This window comes from Barbus barbus (assembly GCF_936440315.1).
Source record: "Barbus barbus genome assembly, chromosome: 3".
Lineage (NCBI taxonomy): Eukaryota > Metazoa > Chordata > Actinopteri > Cypriniformes > Cyprinidae > Barbus > Barbus barbus.
Genome location: NC_136731.1, coordinates 424,557 through 435,000, shown reverse-complemented (window position 1 = coordinate 435,000; position 10,444 = coordinate 424,557). Strand labels below are relative to the sequence as shown.

The 10,444-nt window shown below is 40.8% G+C and overlaps 1 long non-coding RNA gene across 1 annotated transcript; it reads left to right on the top strand.

Moving 5' to 3' along the window:
- The first annotated feature begins 1,094 nt into the window (after positions 1-1,094).
- LOC306856612 lies at positions 1,095-3,296 on the top strand. Its single transcript, XR_013783031.1, has 3 exons — positions 1,095-1,233; positions 2,158-2,279; positions 2,434-3,296. It is a non-coding gene; the product is annotated as an uncharacterized lncRNA (long non-coding RNA).
- The last annotated feature ends 7,148 nt before the right edge of the window (positions 3,297-10,444 follow it).

The following is a 10,444-nucleotide window of genomic DNA, read 5'->3' as shown; positions in this document are numbered from 1 at the left end:
TGCAGAATTGAAAAAAGAAAAGAAAAACAGCAGTCAGATGTTTAACATTCATAATAGCTGCATATATATTTGTAGTAGTTGGAAGGTTTTCTGCTGAGGAGGGGGGACGTAATTGTCATTTTGTCAGCGTGTCTTTAAGAAACAGGCTCTTCCTCGTGTATGTTTGCACTGCAGAAAAAGAAGTAAAGCGAACTCTGAACATTTGAAACCACTGTCGTATCGTGCATTATTTTACATATTGTATCTAATTGAAAGAAATGTGCTAAAGGTTGTAATAATGTGCACTTTGATCATCAGTGGTGAGTTTTGCTGATATTAGTGCCAATGTGATTGTAAAAACTGTATTCATTAGATAATAGTACTTATTCATTGTACTAGTACTGATTACTGTACACAACAGTGATCTGGTGCCCTTTTTCTTGATTTGAACCACTGACCCTTAAAATGTTTGAGAACAGCCCTTGTTAGCATGGCAAACATGCTCTTTGACCGAGAACAAGTTTAATAATCAGCAGAAAACGAGCAAAACAAACTCAATCACGGAGGCATTTATGCAGATGCACCATAGATCAAAAAAATCAAAGGGAAATTTAAAACTACACTATATATATTTTATTCTAAATGAACTATAAAGATAACAACCTCCACGGTTCTGCCATGGGAGAAAGTGTCGCTGTAAATTATGATCCCAGTTGCCTTGATAACCAATCACATTATAGCTCATTTGTCTGGGACGTCTTTTATAAAAATACTTTTGAACTCCAAAAATAGACCAAGCAACAAAAACAGAAAAGAAAAGAAAGGGTTTGTTTGTATTGTATCTAAGCAATTAAAAAAATGCGCTAAAGGTTGTAATAATGTGCAGTTTGATCATCAGTGGTGAGTTTTGAATCATCGAGGTTCTGATATTAGTGCTAATGTGATTGTAGAGACTGTATTCAGTAGTTAATAGTACTTATTCATTAAATACAGTACCCAACAGTGATCTGGTGCCATTTCTCTTGGTTTGGATCACTGCCTCTTCTTTAAATGTTTGAGAACAGCCCTTGTTAGCATGGCAAACATGCACTGTGACATGCAAAGTTTAATAACCAGCAGAAAAGGAGCAAAGCAAACTCTGTCACAGAGAAGTTTCTGCAGACTCACCACAGAATATAAACTGTGAACAGATGGAGCAAAGGGAGACTCACACAGCATCTCTGAACTCTCTGATTCTGAGCAGCAGATAGAATGGTAAGTCATCATAAGGGTAAGATTTGACACTCGTTTAACGCATTATTAGAGCTGTAACAATACAATCATGTCACGATACATATCTCAATAAGGAACTCACAATACGGTCATAATATTATAAGCCAAAATAACTTCTATATATGGTAAAATGTTGTAAAATGTGCTGTTGCTTTGCTAAATTTGTTATGAGCTTGGTTCTGGTCCCCTGTCACAGTTCAGTGGTGACACCAGAATAAAATTATTAATGATTCTGAAGTTTTGCACTCTGTCACTGACTAAATACATAGAAATGAATGATGTAGGACCATTTTTACTGGTGAAATCAGCCGTTTGGCATTATCAGGACTACAGTATATAATGTAGTACTGAAACTAAGTAAACTTTTCTCACACGGTACACTCACGCTTTCAGATCTCTTTCTGTCACTCACACACTTCTCTCATCCATCCGTGTTGAAAAGATATGCAATAATGCTAATAATGCTCCTTTCATAATAATAAATCATATTAAATAATGCGATATGATGATTTAAATGTTTCACTTTGAGGCGTGCTACTCCACGCTTGGGATGATACAATCAATCACAGATCTAATCGTAAAGCTCTCAAACTGTCAAGGTTTAGTTCATCCAAACATGTCTTTAATAGCATTACAGCTCAGCGTCACACAAGCCATGATACACAATGAAGGAAACCAGGCCACTGAAAGCAAGATATGTCTTCCTCAGATGTAATGTTAGTTCTGTACATCAGCGTCGGGTCAAACAGCTTTATAATCTCCTTTGCGCTAGAGAAAGCTACATGTACTCTACACGGAGAAACTAGTAAACATGCCTAGTGTGAGTACACGCTTAAACACTCCGGTTCTTCAGATCATGAAATGAAGCCAAGTTTTGTGCTGAAATGAGTAATGTTTTCACTTTAGGCATCTCTGGTCCCACTGAGGGGTCTCGTCATCTTCCTCTGCCTGCTTCATCTGTGTGTTCAAGGCATTCCGGATGTGAACACTGTGTGTCTTGCTAAAATGACCCAGTATTTTTATGACAAGTAGGTACATTTGTGCATGAAGTCGAAGAATGAATCAATATATTCAGTTTGAACTGTGCATGTGGTTTGAATGACAAAATGCACATGGAACAAGGCAAATACTATAATGTTTTATGATAATTGCAATAACCTTATGCTGTTTTATGTCTTTCAGTGTCCAGCCAAAGACCGGACAAGGAGCTGATGCTCAGTATGCATTATCCATCTATGTCCCACCGGCTCATTGTACAGATAAAAATGCTAATATCGAGAATGTGTTTCACAAGGATGATGCAGCACTAGTGAAAACGCTTCTCAATAAGGGTGCCAAATGTGAACTTTGCACTAAGCCAAAAAATGTCATTGCTTCACGACCAGTTAGAATAGATGAGAAAACAACAGAACATTCTGAGCATGTTCTGCTGTATCCTGTAGGTAACTCTCTCATGGACAAACTACTAGCAAAGGCAAGAGACCAAAGCTGCGTAGTGTTCTATTCGTACAACTCACCTTGTGTCAAAACATGCCTTCAGAGTGACGACAATATTATGGAAGGCCTTAGAAACTGGATCAATAAAAGAAAAGGCCAAATGAATGCCTTTGTCTTCCAAGAGATCTGGCAGAAGGACAAGGACAAGGATCTCCAAACAGAATTTCAAAACATTGATGCGATAGTGCCTCTTTATCGGTGTATGAGAAACAGTAATGCGATGGAATGCCGGAAATGTGTCAAGAACAATGTGGTGGATCCCTTCTGTCTGCCAAAAAAGACATTCTTTTTGGAATTACTAATTAAGGAAGTATTTTTCTTTTTCCAGGAATTGCTTGCATCAGTAATCAAACTGTGATGTGTTATTAGTGAATGATTTTCATAACTTTCATTGAGCTTCTATTCTTTTTGCCCAGCAAACACATTAGGCTATCTACGCAATCTGTACCTGATAAACGTATGTAATCACGTATATTTTGAGGCATTGCCATAATGTATACTGTGTAATGTATGCAGCTTCTGCAAACAATAAATTCTGCTCATGCATATCTACATTTACATTTATTCATTTACACACCACTAACACAGCGGTAGAAGTTTTATTCTGGTTGAGTACCATCTGTACATTTAAATCTTTACAATTAAAGCTGCAGTCCGTAAGTCTTGCCTCTTTGTCGCCATCTCTGTTTGAAACCTGCAATTGCAGTTACTTGGGGAATTATTACTGCTCCAACGCGGATAAATCTAATGTTTTGAGGTGAATGTGTGGCTGTCGGTCACTGCACCGGTGTGGATACTGTACTAGGAATCACACATTCTAGCCTACGTCTTGGAATATATGACCCAAATAAGAATTTTCACCGGATATTGTCATCAGAAAAAGTAACAAGTCTGCCACGCTTGTTCTGAAAAAAGCATTACAATAAATCGCGCTACCAATGGCGATTAAATCTAACGATCAGTTAGCTCATGTCACATCAAATCATGCAAATTATTATTATTGTTATACTTTGTTCTCAAATTGTTAATGTTAACAACATCAGCATTGCATGACTACGTGTATGCAGTGTGTAGAGTTCAATTTCTGTACAGTCTAATATCTAATTGTCATACCATTCAAATTTCATATTAAGAAATTCTTTATCCCAAAAAGCTAATTATTCTTCCTTCAAAACTGGTTCTCTTTACAGTACAAATCCTGTGTAATTCCAGGCTATCTGTAATCAGAAGCATATTAATCTGGAATCATTTAATTCACATGTGTTTCACAAGCACATAATCCTTTCTGGATTACAATCCGCCATCCAAATGATATATTTAATTATTCCAGCTGCTGTGAGAAAAGGCTAATGATCCACCACCTGCAGGATCCTCACATGCGATAGCATTCTAGACGGAAAAACTTCTTTACGTTTACAGACGTGACGTAATGACACAGTGCCATGCTCGAATTTTCCACGGAAACCTACCCGTACCACTCAAATTAGAAAACATATAAACTAACTGTTGTGAATCGGGCTAAAATAAGACGATAGTTTTGAATGAATGAATGAGGCATTTATATAGCGCTTTTATTATGTGTTGATGTACACCCAAAGTGCTTTACAATCATATAGGGGGTCTCTCCTCAACCACCACCAGTGTGCAGCATCCATCTGGATGATGCGACAGCAGCCACAGCACAGCGGCACCAGTGCGCTCACCACACACCAGCTACAGGTGGAGAGGAGAGAGAGTCATTGAGCCAATCAAGTGTATGGGGATTATTAGGAGGCCATGATAGACAAGGGCCAGTGGTGGGAATTTGGCCAGAACACCGGGGTTACACCCCTACTCTTTATGATGAGTGTGATGAGATTTTTAATAACCACAGAGAGTTTTGAACACTGGCTGGTTATATACTTGCTTAAATATTGATTTTGAATAATTTTGAACAAAAAAAATTTACGGACTACAGCTTTAAGTATAACAAATAAATGTCAATATAGTCTTCTTCACTTGGATTTTTTCTGGCGATTGGTTAATGATCTAAGATAGTCATATTACTGTAGGTTCTACTAATAAGCACTTTTTGGGCAAGTCTAAATTCTTGAATCACATGATGTATTCAAATGGATACATGGATCTGAGCATCCTTAGTCTGCACATTTCATTTTGTGATATTGGAAATGCCTTTGACTCCTTCTGAGGCTGTTACATAAAAAACTTCCATCACAGTTCAAGAGCATCATCACATCCATACATTTGTGTCCCTTAATCGCACTCAGGCACTTCGTTGGGTACAAAACAGTAGATCTCACATGAAGATTGCTTAAGGATTTTATTCAGTATTACAGCATATGGCTGGAATCAGTGCACTAAGAGAAGGACTAAGATAAACTGGTATCCCTGTGTTAACCACATAAACAGTGAAGCAAAGGAAAGAACAGCAAATCCCTACAGAAAAACACTCAATACATATCAAATTGTAACAGACAAAACTAAAGTTCCTGCACACTCTCTGATGTGTTAGGATCACAAGGAATGCGATGCAAAGAGTGTTTTTAGCTGTGTCTTTGTCCGTCTCTCTCTAGTATTTATTACAGTCAGTGGCTCGTCGATTGACCATGAGTGGCCGGGGCCATCGATACGATTCCATAAATGATGACTTGGCAAGATGGGCAGCAGAACATAAAATAACACGTGTGACACTAAATTCATTACTCAATATCCTCCACAAACACAATCTGAATCTGCCAAAAGATGCCAGGACACTGTTAGGAACAGTGCGTTCCAGCAGAACTGAAGTGCAAAACAAGGCTGGTGGTCAGTGCTATGTTTTTGGTGTACTGCAATCCATTTCAAGGGAATGCTATAAAAACACACATTTTAAGAAACATGAGCAATTTTGGAGCTCCAGGTGACGAGTTCAGCAACTCAATTCTGGATGATTCTTCAAACTGTGCAGAACTTGTTGCAGGAGGAACCCGTGGCAATAGGTTTATTTTGTGGGGACAGTAAACCTAGCTCACTGGATGAGTATCTTGAGGACTTCCTCTGTGTAATACACACAAACTGAGTAATAGTTTTGAATTTGAAGGACTCAAAATAACATTACAGCTTACATCAGTGGTTTGTGGCACTCCTGAAAAAATGTGCAAGGCAGTAACGGTCAAAGATGCGCATGCGCTGATTTGTGACTGCGTGTTTTGAGTTTGAGCTCCGTCAAATTGATTCTTTATCGTCTATTTTCTATCTTAAACAATTTTATACACTATAATTTTTGTTTCTGTAACGTGTGAATATATCCACTGTAGCATTCAAAAACAAAATCAATCAGAGCACCTTGTTATCACTAGTTTATTTTGATTTCTCGTGGCTGCTATTAGCTTATAGCCCGTTAGCATCGGCAGCTGCTAATCTCGCTTAGATTGCTAATTCTCTATTCACACACATTACTATTGTTTCACTGTTACGTGCTTAAATGGCGGATTTGTGTCTACCTTTGAGTGCAGGTGAGGACACGTTCGAGCTGCATTCGGTGCAGCTGGAGCTGGAAGCCGTGGAGAAACAGATCCGTGACTTGGTGAAGAAACAGGCCCAGCTGCGGGAACAGAGAGCTGCGCTGGATACATCCCGGGCTGACGCTCATAAATCCGGGGTAAGTATACAGCACGCTGCTAACACTCCCACCACCTCTACTCCGTGTGTTTCTCTGCACAGACCCTGTGCACCCAGGATGCGTTCTTCCCAGATGTCCTTCACTCCGGCGCCGGGACGCCACGGACCCTGGGACCCTTGCGGAAGACGCAAGCCAGACCCCGGGCGACGACCTCTCCGCCTCCGGTCTTCGAGATCTCCACCCGGAACCGCTTCGCTCCCCTCCGCGAGACGGAACGCGACGCTGTGATCGTCGGAAGCTCCATCGTCCGGCACGTCCGTGCTACGTTAGCTGAAGGTAAAGTGCACACTCACTGTTTCCCCGGTGCTCGTGTTCTCGATGTTTCTGCGCAGATACCCGCGATCCTGAAGGGTGATGAGAGCATCGGTGCTATCGTGCTGCACGCGGGGACTAACGACATCAAGCTGCGGCAGACAGAGACACTGAAGAGGGACTTCAGGAGCCTGATCGAGACGATACGCAGCACATCGCCCGCAACAATGATCATCGTGTCAGGACCGCTTCCCACGTATCGACGGGAACACGAAAGGTTCAGTAGACTGTTTGCTTTAAACGAATGGTTATTGTCATGGTGTAAAGAACAGAAACTGCTCTTTGTTAATAATTGGAATCTTTTCTGGGAGCGTCCTAGGCTTTTCCGTGCTGATGGCCTGCACCCCAGCAGAGTCGGAGCGGAACTCCTGTCGGACAACATCTCCAGGACGCTACGCTCCATCTGACTAGTAAGCCAATTCTCAAATAACTGCTATGATGACTTTTGTTCTACCCACTTAAAAGATAGAAGTACTTGCGTTGTCCAATCTATACAGACTGTGTCTGTTCCCCGAATAGCGAGGTCAAAATATAAATTTAATGCAGGATCTAGAAAAAATCTCATCGTGATTACCAGAAAAACACAAAATAAATGAACAAAAACAATTTTTAAAGCTTGGGCTCCTAAATATTAGATCACTCGCACCCAAAGCAGTTATTGTAAATGAAATGATCACAGATAATCATTTTGATGTACTCTGCCTGACTGAAACCTGGCTTAAACCAAATGATAACCTTTCGTGTCCTCATCGATACGTCGGAAGTGGTCCTGACACGATGATCTTCGCCGCGGGCGATGTGCTGCGTACCGTCTTGATCAGGCTCCTGAAGTCCCTCTTCAGTGTCTCTGTCTGCCGCAGCTTGATGTCGTTAGTCCCCACGTGCAGCACGACAGCACCGATGCTGTCATCGCCCTTCAGGATCGCGGGTATCTGCGCAGAAACATCGAGAACATGAGCACCGTGGAAACAGTGAGTGTGCACTTTACCTTCAGCTAACGTAGCACGGACATGCCGGACGATGGAGCTTCCGACGATCACACCGTCGCGTTCTGGGTGCACAGGGTCTGTGCAGAGAAACACACGGAGTAGAGGTTGGTGGGAGTGTTAGCAGCGTGCTGTATACTTAGCCCGGACTTGTGAGCGTCAGCCCGGGATGTTTCCAGCGCGGCTCTCCTCTCTCTCAGCTGGGCCTGCTTCTCCACCAGGTCGCGGATCTGCTTCTCCACGGCCTCCAGCTCCAGCTGCACCGAATGCAGCTCGAATGTGTCCTCACCTGCACTCAAAAGGTAGACAAAAATCCACCATTTAAGCAAATAAGAGTGAGACAAAGGCAATGTGTGTGAATAGAGTATTAGCAGTGTAAGCGAGATTAGCGGCAGGCACGCTGCCTATGCTAACGGGCTATAAGCTAATAGCAAACACGAGAACTCAAAATAAAACTAGTGATAACAAGGCGCTCCGATTGTTTTTGTTTTAGAATGCTATCGTGGATATATTCACACGTTATAGAAACGAAAATGATAGTGTATAAAATAGTTTTTAAGATAAAAATAGACGATAAAGAATCAACTTGACGGAGCTCAAACTCAAAACACGCAGGGTTTGTCAGTCTCTCAACAGAAGTATTTATGACTTGCCCAGCAAGCATTAAAATCAGCACGTTATCTTTTAACAATTGTGTTTATCTTATTGCGGCCAACGATAAAACAAACCAAATAGTTATCAAATTCATGAGTGTAGGTAACGCGATCTTTTTGGCAAGTAATTGTAAGAAATTAATCCTACATATATTTATTTTATCTTACTTTTAGGGAATCACTCGTACGAGTGATGATCATATGATTAATGGATATTAATCAGAACGTCCAACTTATACCTTATTAACGACTTGTCCAGCAAGCATTAATATCAGCAAGTTATCTCTTAACAATTTTGTTTATTTTACTCGCGGCCAACGATCAAAATAAACAACTAGTTAACTTAGTTCTCCGGTTTATGAGCTTAGGTAAAACGCGATCTTTTTGGCAAATAATTACGATATGCAAAATCACATAGCACAGACAAGAGATTTCTTAATAAAATCAAGGTTTATTCCTACTCTAATACACTACTGACTAGACAACACAAAACAGACGATTTAAACATACACACAGATGGGAGCGAGTTGTTTTGCATCTGAAGAGAGAGAGTCTTAGGTTTTAATGCTCGTTTCAGCCTGAGGGAAAATCACACGCAAGAACCCTTATCTTTACTTTTAAACAAGAGATAGATATATCACCAGTTTCCAGTAGATTCAAGAGAAGTTGGTTTGCCTTACTGTTCGGGTTTCTTTAGATTTAAAGAGCCTCTTTCCTCAGGTGAATTCCGTCCTTTGTTTTGGTCGAGACGGACCGCGTGCGGATTGGCTGCTCGGTAGGTCGTGTGACGCGGATACTCTTCAGTGGTTGGAGGACTTCGTTCTGACTCGATGAAGCTCTCAGGAAGTCGATTCAGGTCTTAGCTTCCAATGTTAAAGTTCTTTCAAAGTTTAACTGAGTCTTAGTCTCAGTTGCCAAGCCCTGCCGTGATGTGCGAGGCCAGAAGCGCTTTGCAGCGTGAGCAGAACGAGAGAGGAGCGAGGCGTGCGTGAGCCTCCTTTTAGTTTTCAACTCCAACACCTTTCACGGTTGTGCATCTGGTTTTAACGAGCCGATTTGGGATCTGCCTCCGGGCGCCTGATCCAATCGGATTCTTTTCTGTTGGGCCTTTTATCCAATCGCAAGTGTAGCTGTGGGCGGAGCCCCGTCCCCTGCACAGTTGCGTGTTGCACAGACATTATCTGCGCAGTTATTTTATCACAAAAAAAGCTTATAACAGCAAACTTCTATTCGTCTTGTAAATATGCATTAATGAAAACAGATAAGATTTCATTCACACCACAATATTATTATTCACGAAATCAGCTTTCATCCGAAACCAAACAGTACATAATTTTGCATAACCAAAACACATATATTGATTCTATATTCAATTTCGTAGTTAAGGCATTGATCAAACGATCCTAAATTCCCAATAAACATCGCGCATGTGACCTGACATCTCGTCATCAGGTAAACTTTATACATTCTGGAAACAGATTTACCATAGATTTAAAATAAAACACAACAAGCTTATAAATGTCACAACCAACAACATTATTAATATATGTCTAACTATATTGTCTATAGTGTTTCTTTCCCGAGTATATTGTTTCAATAGCAGAAACCAGTGTAACTTTGTTCTTTAACACAAAATCCTTCAGGGTGTGGCTCTCTTTGTCTATTTCGATAGCACCCCAGAAAAGGCACGTTTTCCTGGAATGTGCTGATAGCAAGGTCGTAAAAGTCTTCTTCTCTTGGAAAGTTGGGAGTATGAGTTCTGGTTTTTTTTCAAGAGTGACAAAAAGGGGGTCCTCCTCATTAGATCCTGGTTTGATCGCCCAGGAGATACGAGGGGGGGGGGGGGTTTCAGAGGAGGAGCTGTTTGGTGCAGTACCAATTGTAACCACAAGGAGTAGAGGACTGTGTTTCACCGCAGGAACAAAGTTTCTGGTACTGAGGCATCAATTTGAGCAGATGAACATTTAAATTTGAAGCACATATTTGTTTTTGAAGACAGGTTTATTGAAAAGTTGTATGAAAGGGACTGACATTTTGCACAAATACATTTTGATTGATCTTTGAGCCCTGAAACTAGGATATAT